The 17,588-nt window shown below is 34.3% G+C and overlaps 1 long non-coding RNA gene across 1 annotated transcript in view; it reads right to left on the bottom strand.

Moving 5' to 3' along the window:
* Nucleotides 1-5,331: 5,331 nt before the first annotated feature.
* Nucleotides 5,332-17,588, bottom strand: part of LOC107520457 — a 56,464-nt gene continuing 44,207 nt past the window's right edge. Inside the window, exon 3 of the long non-coding RNA XR_001599322.2 lies at nt 5,332-5,463. This is a non-coding gene — a long non-coding RNA (uncharacterized LOC107520457). The remainder of the gene's footprint in view (nt 5,464-17,588) is intronic.

A 17,588-nucleotide genomic window follows, 5' to 3' on the forward strand; every position in this document is an offset into this window, starting at 1 on the left:
CTTCTCTGAGAAGCTGGGATAATAGGGCAAATAGTTTTCTTTAAAGCTCATAGATAATATAGATTGGGATATTTCCGAGAATTTACTCTTCAAGTATAAAAGCATTGTTTATTAGAAATCAAAATTCCATGCGCTATGACAAAGTATTTCTTACAGACTTTAAATTAAATAATTAATTTCCTCCTTCTCTCCACCTTCCTTCTCTTCCTCCTTCTCTTTCTTTTGCCCTGTTACCTTCTTTGTTTCCAGGTAGACAGAGAGATATAGATAAAAGTAAGTCAATTAATTTGGAAATAGATAAATAAATATCTTTGTAATGGACATTAATTTATCCATTGCTCTCAAATTTACTTGAAATCTATACTGTGAAACAAATTATGTTTCAGGAAAAAAACAAATTATGTTTCAGGAAAAAAAACCTGAATGGCAGCAGGTTTTTAGCATCAAAAGAAATAATATAGCTTTGAAACAATTATATTCTAAGACTTGTAAGGTATCATTCTAGGTCCATAAATCCCAGAAATTTTTGAAATAACACATGGAAAACAGAATATAAAATAAGAAGTCACCCTGTGTAATAGACAAAGACAAACAAACGCAGAAGGTATATGATATGATAATATAATTCAATATTTTTTAACCGAACATACCAGAACTTATATATCAACACTGAGAATTTCTCCCTTCGAAATACCCACCTTGGTAGGTTATATATTACATACATACTCATTCCACTGATGCTAACATTGCTCTAGACATTTTGTGAGATACTCTTCTGTGCTCACCTTTAAAGAGCTCTATTTTCAGTATTTTTAAATTAAGCTGAATCATATTTGTTAAGAAAGATTTGACTATTGGAGCCAACTGAAGGCAGTTTGGAGCTGAGGGAGGCAGTTGGCAGTTTTAAGAGATTGGAATCATGAATAATTAGTGACTTTGTTAAAGACATAGACTAGTTTACTTGTGAGTGTTGTAAAGCAACTCTGAATGTGAAGAGTTTGCAAAGAGAGCTAACTAATGTTTTGAGCTATAACCCCACCATTGGCCTAAATACTTGACCTCTTAAAGTGACCATTTTGCAGTAGAAAGTTCTCCTTTGTGGTTTTTGCTTTCTGACCCAAAGAAGCAAAAAGAGTAAGGATGCCTCACATTAAACATTGTTTTTCTAGTTTACAGTCCTACAGTCCACAGAGTCACAATTAAACATTTTATTCTTCAACAAAATTGAAATAAATAGTTGATACCAGAATAAGGCCATGGTTGAATTCCTCAAGAATCACCTGTGGTCTGTCTTATGAAATGCCAAAAGCAGTTGAGAAAGGTCAATGCATTAGCAGTGTCAGCACAGGTATTTCTCCCACAGAATGAATGCATTTGAAGGACATATTCCTTAGATCATGGCTGGTTCATTCCACAACTGTCTGTTCTTGAAAACACAGAGGCGTAAAGGACAGCCACCTGAGTCACTTAGATAGCAGGAACACTGGATTCGTTAGTGATCAAAGCTTGCACTGTGATAGTCCTGATGTTATTTTTAACATCCTAAGCTCCTTTACCTGTGACTCTTAGTAAAGCCATTATCCGGAATGTTGTTAGAAGTTGATTTGATAAAAGTATGGCTTCCGGAACGTCAGGTGTTCTTGCTCTTTGCTCTCCTGTGGGTCAGGAACCAATTCCCTTTCACAACTCCTCTTATGTACAATTTCTATCAGGTGAGTGACGCTGTTTTCCTCTTCAGTGTCTCTGTTCTAGTCATGCTGCTCTTTGAAAAAAAAATAAAAGTATTTCATATATATTATGCCTACCTAAAGTGTGACAATCCTCTTTTGAATAAAAAAAAATGATATACTTTTTGGTCAAGAAATTTTTTTTTCTCCAAGGTCTTTCTATTATATTATTTTATTTCTAGCTCTCTGAAAACATAAGACTCAATTTTTACATCATTGGGAATAAACTGATGTTCTTGGAGAAGTTTTTTTTTCTAATTATAATATCTATTTATTTTTATTTAGGTAATGGGGGATGATGATGACACTGGCATTGGTGACAACCTTGTCGAGATTTAAAAAGAAGACCTTGGATAGTAATAAACTGGATCAAGAGAAAATTTTTTCAATGTCTAGGCATCTATTATGTCCTAGATAGGGCAGTAGCAGTAATGACAATGACAGCAATGAAAATTGATACCTATTGAGAATTTACCTTGCACTCATTTACATTTTTTGCATCTGTTTTCCTCATTTTGAACTTCACATCATTAAATGGTATGACCGACAAGATTTTACAGATGACAAAAGCAGAGCACAAAGAGCTAAGTGACTGCTCATTGTGACATTTAGAGTATGGCAGAATTGGGATTTGAACCTAAGCAGTCTAACTCTATAGCACCCATGCTTTTCTGTAACACTGCTCTGTCTCCTTAATTTGCCTAATTAAAGCAGGTATTTTCTGTAAGTGTAAAACTCTTCTTGGAAACTAATGATAAGAATGGGGAGAGTGATGGAGGGGGCAGAAATAAAGTACAACAGGAAGATATGTTCAAAACTTTAACCCTGACAGACTCTTTAACCCTACAAAAGCTAAATAAGTTGCCTAATTGTTTCCATGGCACTTACTTACTCCATTACAGCCTTTCGCTCTGTTTCAATTTCCTGTCTACTTGACTATTTCCTTTAGTAGACTGTAAGTTCTCTGAGAGTAAGGACTATGTTTTGTTCAAAATTGTGTCTATAATATCTAGAAAAGTAACCAGAATATTAAAATATACACTTGGTAAGTATTTGTCGAATTAATGAATGATTACAAATGAAATGTGGATTTGTAAAACGTAGAAAAATGATTTAAATCTTGATTCTAGGATGCTGGCAGACACATGGATTTGTCGGTTTTCTTACCTTGTGCAACTGATTTAGCTCTTAGCTTTCTGTTCTTCTCCATAGAACAACAAGGCTGTGTAGGATGGGTATATATATATATATATATATATATATATATATATATATATATACACACACACACACACACACACACACACACACACACACACACACACATACATATGTATATACATAAAATATAAAAAAAGACATTTTAAAAATTGATGTGTTTGGCTCTTTAAATATCTATGCTGTACTAATTCCAGTTAAGAAAATAGTGAAATTTAGGATCCTTGATCACTGGCTAAATGAATTGACTCTAAGTAAAAATAATAGGAACACAAGGATTTTAACTCCCTAGTTTTCCTTGTGAAATGGCTAAGTGAATGTGAAGAAGGCATGGATGTTATGACTCACTGCCAGGTTTGCTGAGTTGTAATGAGTAGGCCATAGACTTGAGGAGTACAGGTCAGCTAAGCTTAGTATTAGTTTCCACTACTTTAGGAGATAACTCAGGATTCCTGACACCCAGCAGACAAATCACTTCCTTCCTCCTACTGGTTCTGGCACCTGCTGCTTGGAGTTCCAATAGAACACCCATCTCCATTCTCTTGTCTGAGGTCCTGAGCCCTGCTGCTGAGCACTTATCATTGTTCCTTGACTGCATCTCTTGGCTGTTTTCCATTCTTGGGATACTTCTGGCTTGGGCCACTTGCCATGCCTTTAGCTCATTCCTTTGCCTTGACTTGAGCACTCTGAATTTTTCAGCTTGCCTTATGTTTGACTCACTTCTCATGCTGACCCTGTTTAGATTTTAGGGACTCTGAATCATCTGTCGCAGTGGATACCTGGACCCATCTTTGTCACTTTCAGCCAAGTTGACTCACCAACCCCATCAGCACTGAGCTTAGGTGGTGGCTGGCTGGTCTCTGTCCTCACATCAGTGGTTGTGCTTTTCTCCACTAAATCTCTGTATGCTGACCTCACACTTCCTGTTGGGAAACTTCCTTTTTTCTTCTAATTTCTTATGCTATTTTAGAAACTTTTTTTTCCCTCCAAATGAATTTCCTTTTTATTATTCCTACCCTCTCTGCACAGGTAGGCTCAGCTTAAAACTAAGTTCGTTGTCTCTGAACTTAGAAAACATTTTCTGCTCCCCAGAATAATTGCTTTCTCATCTATGGCCTCATTACAACTATAAAAATCCTAGAGCAGTGGTTCTTAAGAAATGAAGTTTCTCAGAGGAGTGATATCAGCAAGATGGCTGAATGACATCCTTCACTCATAGTCCCCCCTCAGATAAAACAATTTGCTTTCTACCAGGGACAAACGTGTCTTTGTGGGAGCTGTGAGATCCAGGTAGGATATTATGAAACATTGGCACAGTCCGAGAATGAGAATTTTTTGTGAAAACAGGTCTGCACCCAGTTGGCTGGCTCACCAATCATACAGGCCCAGAGCACCATACCCCTTCATCTAGAGTCCCATTTGGATTTGGTTCTGTCACCAGCACCATATGCCACAGGGCCTGAGAGGAGTCTCAGGCACCCTGTATTGCTACTAGGCATACAGACTTATTTCTTGGCAGTGGACTCTGAAATGGCCCGTGAACTAACTCCAGTCCCTCTTGACCATGGTATGGGAGCCTTGGAAAAACAATGGATTAGACAATCACCCATATATGATAGAATATTTATGGAAGTTTGGGAGTCCAGAGAAGTTTATGCTCATGATTGGAGCAAAGAAACCAGAGACTAAGTGAACTAAAGATGATAAGAGGAACAGTTTGACTTTACCAGCATTACTACATCCCCAAGGCAACATGGCTCTGTGCCAAGTGATCTTCTCAGCCCTTGATTTCTCCCACTGGGGAATGTGATAGTGTATGAGTGACCACCTGGCTTCCCCAGTTGTGTGGGATGCTGCCCCAAAGGACCATTTCTCTCTTGCCTTATCTGGAGCACTGAGTTATAAGCTGCACATCTAGGGGGTGATGAGTGGCTGGGAGAATAACAGCCAGAACTCAGAACAAAATGTTACCAGAGAAAGACAGATCTTATGAAGGAACTCCATCAGAACTCTGTTTTCTCAAATCTGGGAAGAGCTTTTGACATGCGTGTTCATGAAATTTATAGGTGCCTAAACAAACTTACCTTGAGATCTTTTCCAAGACATGTTAAAATAAGACTGTCAAAAATCAGACACACATTAAAATAATATAATATTGAATGTCAATGGTAATTTAAAAATAAAGTAAAAATAAAGATATAACTGCTCCCCCCCCAAAAAATCAAAGACAAAAGCAGAGTCTTATAAAAAGCAAGACAAAAGAAACTTGTAATTCACAAGGGAACTTCCATAAGGCTATCAATAAATCTCAAGAGAAACCTTACAGGCCAAAGAAAATAGAATGATATATTCAAACTACTGAGGAAAAAAAAAAAACTTCCAGCAATGAATATTGTGTCTAGTGATGTTATCCTTCAGAAATAAAAGAGAGGTAAAGACATTCCCAGACAGGGAAAGCTGAGGGAGCTCATCACCACTAGACCTACCTTATAAGAAAGACTGAAAGGAGTTCTTTAAGCTGAAATGAAAGAACACTAATTAGTAACATGAAAATCTGAAAATATACAACACAATAGTAAAGGTAAATATATAGTAAAATTCAGAATACTCTAATATTATAATATGGTGTTATATAACTACTTAACTCTAGTATAAGAGCTAAAGGACAAAAGTATTAAAAACAACTTAGCTATAATAAATTTGTTAATGAATGTACAATATAAAAAGGTAAATTGTAACATCGAAATCATAAAAGGAAGAAGTAAAAGTATAGAAGTTTTCTGTATGCAATCAAATGTGTTATCGTTGTAAAACAGTTACATCAGTAAGATATTTTATGTAAGCTTCATGGTAACCATAATACAAAAGTATACAGTGGATAGACTATTATTAAGAGACAAGAGATAAATGGTGGAGAGTATGTGGAAAAAAGGGAACTCTTGTGCATTACTGGTAGAAATTGAAATTAGTATAGCCACTAAGTATGTAAGTTTTTCAAAAATTTAAAAATAGAACAACTATATGATCTAGCTTCTAGGTATGTATCCAAGAGAAATGAAATCATGATCTTGAAAAGATATCTGCATCCCCATGTTCATTGCAACATTATTCTTAATAGCCAACATATGGAAACATCTATGTGTTCATCTGTGGATGAATGGATAAAAAAGATGTGATATAGATAGATGATATATGACAGATAGATGATATATATATATATATATATATATATATATATATATATATATGAGAAAGGATAGATAGATACACACAATGGAAACTCAGCCATGAGAAAGAAGGATATCCTGTCATTTGCAAAAACGTAAATGGATTATTAGGGCATTATGCTAAGTGAAATAAGTCAGACAAAGACAAATACTTATGATCTTACTTATATGTAGATGCTAAAAAAGCTAAACTCATAGAAACAGGGAGCAGAATGGTGATTGTCAGGGCTGGAGGGTGGGGGGAATGAGGAGATATTGGTCAAAAGTACAAATTGTCAGTTATAAGATGAATATGTTCTGGGAATCCAATGCACAGCATGGTGACTATAATTAATAATATTGTATTATATTTTTCAAAGTTTCTAAGAGAGACGATTTTAATGATCTCACCATGTACACAAAAAGGTAATTATAGGAGGTGATCAAGTTATTAACTAATTCTATTGTGGTAATCATTTTACAATAAATACATGTATAAAATCATCACATTGTAAAACTTAAACTATGTTATTTTTCAATTACATCTCAACACAAATGAGAAGAAAAAAAAGAAATGCAAATTCTCATGTTTTACTTCATATCTATTGAATAAGAGACCTTGAAAGTGAGGCTAACAAATGAGTGTTCTATTAAGCTCACAGATTCATTCCGAAGACATTCTAGTTCAAGGAATTTTCCTTATGCACAGGCCTAATCTGCTTCCTCCTCCTGTATCCTTTTGATCTTAGAGCAGACAAACCTAATTTCTATTTACTTTCTGTTTCTGAATCCTTGCTTCTCTATTTGTAATTACCTGAATTCCAGATTACTAACCTGTCCATTGATTTAAAAACTTCTGCTTGATCAGACCCAGCTTGCCTGCTACAATATTGTCTAAGTCCTATTGAAACTGTGTAAACCAGTGTGTATAGTACATGAGTCACATTCTACCAAGTAACAGGACTGCTGCATGCCTCTTGCTATATCATGACTAATCCTGGGTAGAGTCATCCTGCAAAGCAGAAACTGACCTCACACAGCAATTTGTGTCTTGTCATGCCTCTGAGCAATGGCATCTAAGAGGATGGATATTAAAGAAGTTCTGGGGTAGGTGAAAACCTTTGCTTATTACAACTTCAATCATTCCTATTTCCACCCTAAAGATTCCTAAGCAATTGAGAATCAACTTCAGAAATAAATCAGAGCATTTTCCTGGTAAAATCAATACTAAGAGAGTTTTGAAATCTAGTGAGTGTCTTGTTGAATATAAACTACCTCATCATACTGGTGGTAGATGCTTAGTTGAAGCCAGTGAGAGGTATATAAAACCTAATGGCACCCCTGATATAAACAGATAATATAACTCCAGTCATTTTGCATTTATAATTCTGCATTTGAAATGCCAAGGGGAATTGTGTTCCAGGGCCTGAAGGACATTTGTAAATAACACAAAGCAAGTGTGAACCTCTGTGGAGCATATATGAGGTTAATTATAGACACTGTTAACATTTTTATTGTAAAGCCTAAGTTAACAGTTATTTTTTCATTCACTTTTTTTTTAGTTACCATTGACATTCAATATTACATTATATTATGTTCAGGTGTACAACTATACACAGTTGTTACCATATATTACTATAGTCCCTATGCTGTACTTTACATCTCCATGACTATTTTATAACTATCAATTGATACCTCCTACTCCCCCTTTTTCATCCATCTCCACAACTCCTCTCTCATCTGGCAGTCATTAGTTTGTTCTTTGTAAGTCTGTTTCTATTTTGCTTGTTCATTTATTTTGTTCTTTAGATTTCACATGTAAGTGAAATCATATGGTATATCTTTCTCTGTCTGCCTTATTTTACTTAGCTTAATACCTTCCAAGTCCATCCATGATGTCACGAATGGTAAGACTTCATTACTTTTTATGGGCAAGTATTATTCCATTATATATATATATACATATACATATATATATATATCATTCCTTTATCTAATCATCTATTGATCTATTGATCGGCATTTGGGTTGCTTCCATATTTTGGCTATTGTAAATAATGCTGCAATGAACATAGGGTCACATATATCTTTTTAAACAAGTGGTTTTATATTTCTTTGGATAAATGCCCAGAAGTGGAATTGCTGGGTCACAGGTAAGCCTATTTTTAATTTTTTAAGGAACTTCCATACTGTTTTTCATAGCAGCTGTACCAATTTGTAATCTCACCAAAAATACATGAAGATTCCCTTTTTTTCACATCCTTGCCAACATATGTTGTTTGTTGATATATTGATAATAGCTATTCTAACAGTTGTGAGGTGACATCTCATGGTGGTTTTAATTTGCATTTCTCTAATGATTAGTGATGTTGAGCATCTTTTCATATGTCTATTAGCCATGTGTATGTCCCCTTTGGAGAAATGTACATTCAGATTATTTGCCTATTTTTGTCATTGGATTATTTATCTTTATCTCCATGCATCTTCCAAGTAGTCTCATTTTCCTTTAGTGCATCCTCTTCCCAATCAGCCTAGCAGAATTTATTAGTCTAGAGTTTGGTAAAATGTAAGTTTAAGAAATTATTAAGATGTTGTCGGTGACTGACTTCCTCTTAGTCTTGCCTCTTAGTCCTGCAAACCCACTATGGATAAGGATAAGGAGTGTATTTAGAGGCACTTGCTCATGGTGCCGTTAGATACAGGCACATTCGTGGTATTGTATAACTAGGACAAGGAAGGTCTGTGTTTGCAATATGCATAGGTGCAGCAACAGAGAGAATGAGGTAATTATTCTGACCAGGTAGGGTCAGTATCTAAATATGAGCACTGCCTCTTCGGTCTTACACAGTTACCAATCAGAAAATGCCTTATCTTGAGAGCATGCTCTGTAAATACCTGTGTCTGAGCACATTTGATGGATTAGTGGGCAAGGTGTCAGGAGCCAACATGCAAAAGATCTGGAGGGGTGTGTGTGCGTGCGTGTGTGCGTGTGCGTGTGCGTGTGCGTGTGCGTGTGCGTGTGTGTGTGTGTGTGTGTGTGTGTGTTTTGCATAGAAGATTCTGGGAAATGACTGTAAGTAAAAAGCCAAATAGTGTTTACCTAAGACATTGGATCCCAGCCTGGTCTAATCATATATTTGTTGTCATGAGGCACACAGTAGGGAGATGGAGTTTAAGTGAGAACTAGATTCAGTGGGTGAAAGAGGTGGCATCATGCCCACTTCTACAAGTGGTTTTGACATGGCAAGGACAACAGCATCAGCACAGCTCAGCACAGCACCGGAGACAACACCTCCATTAGAGGCATTAGTATTGTTGTGCTGGCCATATTGGCAACAGAAGTAGCTAGGTGCTGCCCTTCCACAATCAAGGAGAAAAGCAGAGCAAATCACCAGGAGTCCAGGAAGACTCAGAAAGAGTATGGAAGGGTGAGGTTCTGGGGAAGAGAACCAGAATATTTGAAATATTAGCCTTATGTGATGTCATATTTTTATAAATACTGGTCAAGCTTGAGTTACAAAAGAAAACTCAGGTCTATGAAGCCCATTAGGAAACCAGTCTTGCTTCTTTTTTCTCATGTTGTCCTTTTGCTCCAAACCTTCTGGAAATTCCACTCCTAAAGGATAAACTCTAAACAGCATTGTAGCCACATATTGATCTGTACAGTGTCCTTTGGTATGTGTCTTCTCTCTTCCTTTCTGCATATTTCTTGCTCGTCAAAGCCCAGGTCAAGCACTACCTTTCGTTAAAGCTTTTTCTAATCACCTCAGTCTACAGTAATCTTTCATGTTCAAATTCTTTCTTAGTCTCATATTTCCTTCCTAGATCATTAATTTAGCTTTTAGCATACATCACCTATTTGTTTGTTTTCTCTTCATGTAGTATTTTGTTCATCTCCTCAGTTGCACCACAAGCCTGTTTAGCTTACTACTAGGCCTTGCCCATTGTTGGGCATATGAAGTTGAAAAGGATCATTGCATGACTGACATTGGTATCTTGGTGTGATCGTCTCATGCTTCATTTTTGTTAAGATATGGGAGCAATAAATGGCTTCTCAGAACATGAACATATTCAACGTACTTTGGCTCTCACCGATTCTTGCCCCTGACTGAGTTATTAGACTACCCCAGAGAGAGGGTGGTTTGAATTATTCTGAGTATGAGTGTGGTGCTATAAGGCAAGGATAAAGTCACTGGGCTCATTTTCATTTTTGAACATAAATTCCCTAAAACCTAGATTTTTTTTTCTTAAAAAAAAGTCATATAATCATAGAGTGTCAGAGAAAAGAAATAACTTATACGTCACATTTTGATCACTATCATCTTTTTCAATGATCCAGATAAACTTGGATTTGAATCACAGTCTTACATTTATAATTGTGTGACTATGGACAGGTCAGTACCTATCCTAAGGCTGTTTCCTCAACTGCAAATTGAAGGAATATTTTTGACTTAAAAAGTTGTTAGTGGAGTTTAAGTGAGCTAATATATGTGAAGTATTAGGAATAACAACTTACATATAGGAGATGTTTAATAGATGATGGCTATAATATCAATTATCCGTAACAACCAAGTGATTAAATTGAGTATATTCCTTATACTAGATATTAGAAATATAAAAGAATTTTCATACTTTTTTTGTAAATGCTATTAAATTTAGTTAGAAGAACTGAACATAATTATATAAATTTGATAAAAAATTATCAAATTTTTCTTTTGTGGCAGGTACTTGGGCATATTCAAGCAATAATAAAATGACACAAATGCTACTTACTCTCAAGGGGATATCAATGCAACTAGGGAGCCATATGTAATTTGTAGCGACAAAAATAGGGAAATTAAGGTCATATATGTTATGTGGATATTAGAGTTATTTTGTCTACAAGTTGTAACTTTGAAAAAGTTCAAATTGCTTTAAGCATTAAAGGTGATATATTGGATATATTGTTTTTAATATCAATTAAGTTCAGACTAAGGACCTTAAGACCACCAGTCGCATCTTGGTCTATGTAAATTAAGTTGTAAAATGCATAAACTACATGCCTCTGTACAGTTGGCCTGCATTTAGAAGGATCCAAGGCTACTGGATTAGTAGCTCAATGTCATAAAGACTGATATTTTTCTGTCTTTCCTTTCTACTGTCTATGGCCTTGGCTTCATACTTGTGATTGATTGCAGTTTGGTTCATGATGGTCAATTAAAGTTTCATGTTTCCTGTTCAGGAAAATAAATAGATGATGGTGATAGATGATTGATAGATAGATAGATAGATAGATAGATAGATAGATATAGATATAGATAGATGAGAGAGAGAGAGAGAGAGAGAGAGAGAGAGAGAGAGAGAGAGAGAAAGAAAGAAAGAGAGAAAGCACATGAGGGAGGTAGAGAATCAACAATCTTTTAGTTAGATTGGGCCAAGATATTCACTTAGATAAGTAAAAGATCATGTACAGTTTGCTTAAGCTTGGGTTCCTAAACCATTAATGATCACGATTGCTTCAGATTAATCAGGGTACTCCTTTGGAGCTAATATCAGTGCCCTAAACTACATGGCCGCTACACAAAGAGGGAATGAAAAATATGTTGGAAGTAAAGCACAATGTGTAGAACTAGGCTTAAGTACAATATGAGACAAATTAACTTCATGGTTTTATTTATAAATTGTTTCTTTTTATCAATAATCTTCATCACTTGGCAGTTTCATGATTTTTTTAGCGAGCTATTATGTCATAATGTTAAAATGTATTATCTCTCATTACAATTATAATGCCTAAATTATGTAAGTCCTCCAAGAGGAAAGGAGGCAGTGTCAGTAACAGAAATGATGGAGGATTGGGGGTTCGACTGACCTACTAGTTAAAAGAAGTTTTGCTATTTTTATTAATGTTTTTCTAAATATCTTAGTATTTCATTTCAGCATTCTTGTTCAGAATACAAGTAGGGCACCCATTAGATATCTAATCATCAATAATGAGAAATTAATTCTAGCAAAAATTAGTAGATCTTAAAATATAAATAATATTTTACCAGCAAATGGGTGATAATAAGGAGTTCCCAGCAAGAGGAAACATCATAAGCACAGATAAAGAAACAAAATTATGCGATGTAATTGTGAAAAGGTGAATGTTTCAGAACTGTAAAAACATTAAGTTTCTATGGAGGGAAAATGACAAGAACTAAATCTAGAAATAGAATTTGAGGTTTGTGACAGTTTCTTAATTGTAAGCAAGAGATACTGTGATGGGCTGATTTATGCCCCAAAAAGAGATATAGGTTTAAACAGATAAGAAACAGCTCACAGAATCTCCTAAAAGTCTGGAAAACCAGGCTCAGAAAGATAGGGAAGAAAGAGAGAAGCTAGGCAGCTACAGCTACCACCAAAAGTATCCCCAAAATTCATCCTGAGATGACAACATAGTCCCCACAGCTTCTCCCAAAGAAATCATAAATACTAGATACTGGACACTGGGCTCCAGTAGAAGTCGTGTCATTGTTGCTGCTGTCCCAGGGCCAGCACAAATCCTTCACTGTGGCCTCAAGACATTCACTCTCAGTTCAGTCAGGGATGGGCATATCTGAGATTCAATGTCAGTTTCTTGCCTGAAACAAAGGAAGCTGGTAAATTCAGGATCATTATCCATGAAGTCTCTCATGTTTGATAATTTCTCTAACATAAAACGTTTATAATTAATTCTTTAGGCAATGGAGAATGCTACTACTAATGGCAAAAATGATGGGAAGACGAATGATAATAGTGATGTCCCCATTTAATGAATACTTTCTTTATGTTTACTCTCATAACAACTTCATAAAGGTCATCATAATTCCCATTTTACAGATAACTGTCTTAGAGACGTTAACCATTTTAAGTATTTAAAGGGAGAGAGGCATGATAAATATGCTCTAGAAATATCTCTTTTGCTGCTGTGTGGAGGAAGATTAGAAGCGAAGAGATTATAGTCAGAGAGACCCAAGACAGGATGAAAGCCTAAACAGAGGATGAGAGGAAGAATTAGAGCAGTTGTTCTGGAATGTCAGTGTGTATCATAAGCACCTGGAGGGCTCATTAAAGCACAAATCGCTGAGCTCTAACCCCAGAGTTTCTGATTCAGCAGGTCTTGTTGGGGCCCAAGAATTTGCAACTCTAACAAGTTCCAAGTTGATAATGCTACTACTGGTTCAGGGACATTTTAAATTGAATAGATTAAATATATTTAAATGAAATGAGTTTAAAAACTGTTTCTCAAACCTCAGTGATATAATAATCCCTTTTAATTTAATACATTAGACTATCAGTACTTCTTTATTTTTATTATAATATTACTTTAAAATACACAGATATAATTTTAGGTATAAACTCCTTATGCTTATAGCTTAAACAACAATAAAATCTGAATAATATTTAAATTAAATATGAACAAAAGTATAAAATCAATAAAATTCAAAGTAGTATTAACTTTAATGTGACATATCATATTGCTCTGCAAAAATTAAAGGACTATTTTTACATTTAGGAGAAAAAAACATGTAACCACAAAACCAATTTTATTTTTAATCTGCATTTGTATTACTTGTGTAAGGAATGATTTTGCACAAGCATGTTCTACAAAATGATGTTCACAACTTCCAAGCTCTGTTTCTAATCTTATACTTAATCAAAACTCTGCAAGTGAGCACTACTATAATGGCAGTTTTAATAAAATGTCACCCAGTCTACTCCTGAAGATAGTTTCTTGTGCATTCTAAGATAATTGTGACATTATTGAAATCTGGATTAAATAGTTACCTAACGCTGTTATTACTGAATTTAGGAATAATAATTTCTCATTACATATTTACTACTATGCTTTTCATGCTACTGGTGTATTACAAGTTGATATGTGCCATAATCTGATCCATACAAATCTTTAATACAGATATGGCACTGAATTACAAGACATATGTGTCATTAGCACTTTTAGTTCAGCATTTCTTACTACCATATGCTATATGATGATCTGATTTTACTTTTGCAATTTTCTTCTCGAAGCAATGCAAAACTTTTACTCTATATTTCATAGCATCTAACTTTATTTGAGTTCTCCAGCGGCAATCCCTAAGACAAGCATACTAATGAATGGAATTTATTAAGAAGAGTTTGCAGAAAATAACAGTAAAGGAATGAAGAAATGAGACAGGCAAAGGAAGAAAGATAAGTGAGAACCTGATAGCAAAGAAAGTTCTTGCAGAGAATAACTTTGACTTAATCCTGCAGAGGAGCGCTGGAAACAGAGTTGGTCATACCCAGAGTTCTCCTGACTAAAGAGAGGGAAGCCTAAATATTTATACTCATGCACTCATCACACCCATCAGTTATTGGATAAAGGATTTCTGTAGAGAGGCATAAATTACCAACCACTTCTAGAAAGCAAGCTCTGGCAGCCTAAGGGCAACCTTCTGACAGATACACAGGTGCTGACTGTTAGATGTAAAAGTAAGTAATGAATCCACGCATAAAAATGGTGATTGAGAAGATATGGACAGAGCACTGATAGACTCTTCCCTATACCTAGAAAGTTATTCTCTCAGGGATGACCATAGTTTACTTGTTCATTTTCTTTAGGTTGCTGTTCAAATGTTACCTTCTCATTGAGGCCTTCTTTGTCAACCCTATCAAAATACACTCCCCATAATTATGTCTTCTTACATTGATATGTTTTACATCTTCTATTGATCAGCAAATAATATACTGTTTATACGAGTATGTGTTTAATGTATGTATCTTCACATTAGAATATAAGCTCCATAAAAATAAGAACTTTGTTTTGTTTACTGCTGCTATATGCCCAGCAATAGGTAGTTACTTAACACATAGTAGACACTTAATAAATATTATTGAATGAGTGCATGAATGAATTAAATGATTAAGCTGGAGAGTCAGGCAAGGACCAAATCAGACAAAGTCTTGTGGTCCAACGATTAGTCTAAAAGCAAAATTTTTCAGGCGGGTAAGCTAACATGATAAGATTGGTCTGTTAAAAAGTTTATTCTGCTAGGAAGAGGAAATATGGGGTACAGAACAATAAATTAAAAGGCAATTTATAATCCTGGAGAAAGATGATACTAGCTTAGACTTGGATTGTGGCAGTAGAGATAAAGAGATGTGAATATACTGAAGAGGTATCTAAGAGTTGAAATCAATTGTGAAATATTGGATATTGATGGATAATGAGGACATCAGATATAACCACAGAACAGGAAAGATAGATAATACTTGAAATGATCAGATTTTACATGGAAGATCATGAGATCATCTTGGACATATAGAATTTAAAAGTAAGACATCAAGATGCCAGGAGGACATTGGTGTCTGAAGCTCAGAGGAGAACTATGAGCTCAGAGGAGAAATCTTATCTGAAATCTACATACAAAATCAATACTTCAAGGCCTTTGAAAACCAAATTTACATTGGTACAGAAACCTATATATTAAAAAAAAAGTGGACCAGGATGCACAATCCGAAAATAACCAGATTGACTGCTAAAACAAACAAAAAATAATCAACCTGTGTAAATAGTTTAAACAGAAATCAGTCTTATATCATAATATTCAACGTATATATTATAACCAAAAATTTTTAATATACAGGAAAACCCAAACAACTCTCAAGGAAAAAAGACAATCAATATATAACAACTCTGAGATTAAGCAAATATTAGAATGACCATACAACTTTTTAAAGCTACTATTCTAACTATGGTCTAAGAAGTGAGGACAAATACTCTCAAAAACAAGTGAGAAAATAAGAATTGTTAGCAAAGAAATAGAAACTCTAAAATAGAACCAAAAACGAAATGGAAATTTTAAATTAAAAATATAATATCGGAAATTAAAAACAAAATACCAGAGGGAATCAACATTAGAATTGAGAAGAGAGAGGGAAGAGCAGTAAACTTGAAGATCGAGCAATAAAGATTATCTAATCTGAACTGAGAAAAAAAAAAGAATATAAGAAGGTAAAAAAAAGACAAGGATTTGTGGGACAGCACTCAAAGATCTAAGAGTCATAAGAGTCCCAGAATGAGAGAAAACTCTGATGTAGAGAAAATGTTTGAAGAACTAATGGCTGAAAACTGTTCATATTTAGTGAAATACATAAATTTACAGATCCAAGAAATATTGAAAACTCCAAACAACATAAACTTTTAAAAAACTTGCCAAGACACATAATCAAATTTCTGCTGAAAAATAAAGATTTATAAAAATCCTAAAAGCAGCCCGAAGAAAATAACACATTACATATCAGAGGACAGAGATTCAAATGACTGCAAATTTGTCATCAGAGGCCAGCGAGTTCAAAAGACAGTTTAACCCTATTTTTAAAGGGTTAAAAGAAAAGAATTGTCCACCCAGCATTCAATAATAAGTGAAATTATCTTAAAGGAATAAAAGCAAATTTCAGACATTCTCGGATGAAATAAAACAGTCCTACCTTAAAAGAGAAGCAAAAAGGTAGTTCTTCAGGTGGAAGGTAAATGATAGCAAAAGAAATAATGGGGAAAAAATGGTAAGAATATGAATAAAGAGAATAGATTATATTTCATCTCTTAAATTTATTAAAATTATCTATGACTATTGAAAACAAAAATTCTGTCTGATGAGATTTTTAGTATATGTATATGTAATACATATGACAGCAAACTCATGACAGGAAGATGGTGAGACTCATATAGTTGTAAAATTTATATATGTTCCTGGTAAATGTTATTTGTAACTAGAATGTATAAAGTTTAGTGTGTATATTATAATCCTCAGATAAACCACTAAAAAAACTATACAAAGATACAAAATCAAAAACTAATAAATAATTAAAATGAAATCTTGAAAATATTCAAATAATTCAACAAAAGGAGAGGAGAAATCGAGGAATGAAAAAATAGAAGGAACAAACAAAAAATTGACTTAAATCCAACCATAACAACAATTATGTCAAATGTAAATAGTTAAAACAAGCTAATTAAAAGACAGAGATTGTTGAATTGGATGAAAAAAAAAAGACCCAGCTATATACTATCTATAGAAACCCCACTTGAAACATAATGATATAAATAGTTTTAAAAAATAATAGAATGGAAAAACATAATTCATGTAATCACTAACTTTAAAAAACTGGAGTGGCTATTTATAACACACAAAGCTGAAATCAGAATAAGAAAAATTACCAGGAACAAAGGAAGATATTACATAATGATAAAAGTGTTAATTAACCAAAATACATTGTTATCCTAAATGTGTTTACACTAAATACGAAGTTTCAAAATGCATCAAATAAAAGCTTAAAGAATTGAAAAAATAAACAATCTAAATCATACTAGGAGATTTCAATATTTCTCTATCAATAATAAATAGAATAAGCAGAAAATCAGCCGATATAGAAAGAAATGAATGTCATCAACCAA

Source organism: Rousettus aegyptiacus, unplaced genomic scaffold, assembly GCF_014176215.1.
Source record: "Rousettus aegyptiacus isolate mRouAeg1 unplaced genomic scaffold, mRouAeg1.p scaffold_m13_p_2, whole genome shotgun sequence".
Taxonomy (NCBI): domain Eukaryota; kingdom Metazoa; phylum Chordata; class Mammalia; order Chiroptera; family Pteropodidae; genus Rousettus; species Rousettus aegyptiacus.